The 2,285-nt window shown below is 37.1% G+C and overlaps 1 protein-coding gene across 10 annotated transcripts in view; it reads left to right on the top strand.

Annotated features, from left to right (window-relative positions):
- MECOM (MDS1 and EVI1 complex locus) overlaps nucleotides 1–2,285 on the top strand; it is a 322,601-nt gene that overhangs the window by 302,722 nt on the left and 17,594 nt on the right. The gene's annotated exons all lie outside the window — the stretch shown is intronic.

Raw genomic sequence — 2,285 nt, 5'->3', positions numbered from 1 at the left:
AAATGTTGAGAAAATGTTAACCATATAAAAATCAATTGGATCTCTTAGTAGTCTCTCTTTTCCACAGTCATCATAACATTGTTGCCTCTCTTTTCCAACCTTAAGCCTCTTTTCTTCACCTTAAGGAGATAAAAATGAAACTTTTATCTTCCCAATAAAGCTGAGCCAGTGTCCATGGGCCCTAAGAAAAGGTTTAAGGGCTAAGCTGGGGAGGAGGAAGAAATGAAAAACAAGAGATAGAATAGATTATAAGAGGGACAAGTTCACCAACAGTTTTCCTAAAGTACTTCTTCGTTTATTCCATTAAATCCCAAGAGTCACCCTTAACACATGGAATGGCCTTTTAATTTCAATGTCTACCTTATTACTTACTAAAAAGTAAAAATACTCAGCATGAGTTTTATTTATCATAAGCGGTATTTTAATCTTCATCCTATTTTGAAATTCTTATGCATTATGTATATGTAATACTATTTTTGGCTGAATTTTCACTTGTTTCATTAAAGTGAGCTGATTATATCTCAACTTTCAGATACTATTTGTACATCCAAGAATAAGAGAATTAAAAAAAAAATAAGAGAATGGGCAAGCTAATGCTCACATTTTAAAAATTATAAATTTTTTAATAATTTAAATAAAACAAAAATATCATATATAAAAATAGTGATAAACTTAGAATTTCTCGGGGAGGAGTTAATAATAATTGTAATTTTAGGAGAAAATTGAAGGTGCTTAAACTCGGGAAATAATGCTTGTATTTTCCTTAAATTCTTCACTTACCTAAATATTTTATAAGTCATCAATCATACATGATAGCTCTACTCAATATGTAATAGAATGCACCTTTCTCAAGAGGTCTGAGAAATAGCTGTAGTAGTAGGAAGTGTTAGCTGACTTTTTTATGAGAAAATTCCGTAGTCTGGGAGGTATGCCTAAGCATACCTCGGCTTAATACTCTAAGAAGAAAAGACTTCCACGTACGTATCTGGTTATGATCAAGGGCCCTGGTGTGCAACTATGAGATCATTCTGCTGTATTCTTCCTAGCTGCCGGAAGGCACTGATTTTATTCTCACTCTTCAATAACACTGTTATTGTATGTACATTTTTAAAAACATGAGCCAGAATTTTGCCGTAGCTAGGAACCTAAACCATGACCTTTTTCAGACTTTGTTTTACAAATGAAAAAAACCTGAAAGATGCTAATTGCTTTCCCCAAGGGCTGGGTGCCCACAGAGTCAGCATGAAAACCCTCACCTGAAGCGCCCACTTCAAGATTTCGAGATCGCGTTATGACCTGGGGTTTCCATTGGTCTCAGTGTGTGCGTCCAGAGTACCTGTACCGGTCCCCATTGAGAGCCTGTCTGGGCTCCAGCCGCCCCACGTGTTTCAGAGCAGAGCTGTGCTCCCTACGGTTTCAGTGGCTAATGTTTCAGAAGTGAAACGGCAGGCTTCTTTCCCAGAGAGCTTCTGGGTAAACTTGAACTCCGCTTTTCAGTTAGTGCCCGAACACTTAGGGCTTACTCCATTCAGGGACCGCTCCTGTTCACATAACAATTCTCTTGAATAATTTCTAGAACATAGGCTCCGATTTGGTTTGTCTCTTAAATAACTGATGAATTTTCGGGTGCGTGGAACTGAATGTTTTCTTATTCAGAGCTCTCAGCCTTTTAACCGGATGTGAAGGAACAGCTGATCCTTTGTGGGAATGAATGCCCTTGTCAAGCAAGCTCATTGATATTAGACAATTGGGTGTATACCGGATTTAAAGAAGTCCCCTTTTGCACATATGTCCAGATACTTGGAATTATGTCAAAGACATAATCTCTCATTTTTTTGATTTGTACAGAGAATGATTTAAGTGGAAATTTTTATAAAGTGCTGGATCAGACTATATATGTTGAGATGATAGTTGTGAGCATTTTGTTTCTAAAGTTCCCGTTGGAAGTCTACATGGTCTCCCTCAGTGGAAGAGAATTTCCAATTTATTCTGCATAGTGCAACATGATGTCTCTAATTGTACAGTGGTTCTCAGTGCAGTGGGCCTTCGGAGTCCAGTTAGTGCATGAGAGGGCATGACTCTATATGTGTTATTTTATTTTAAACCAGAGGAAATTTGAGGAATCTCATGATATCAGAACCATTTTCTTTTTTTTTAGTAATCATTTTATTGGGGGCTCGTACAACTCTTTTTAAAAAAAATCATTTTATTGGGGGCTCGTACAGCTCTTATCACAATCCATCCATCCATCCATTGTGTGTCAAGCACATTTGTACATTTGTTGC

The sequence above is a fragment of the Echinops telfairi genome, unplaced genomic scaffold (genome assembly GCF_000313985.2).
Source record: "Echinops telfairi isolate 266 unplaced genomic scaffold, ASM31398v2 ScPeMD7_7420;HRSCAF=8458, whole genome shotgun sequence".
Taxonomy (NCBI): domain Eukaryota; kingdom Metazoa; phylum Chordata; class Mammalia; order Afrosoricida; family Tenrecidae; genus Echinops; species Echinops telfairi.
The sequence above is the reverse complement of the archived record's forward strand: the minus strand, read 5'-3'. Positions and strand labels throughout refer to the sequence as shown.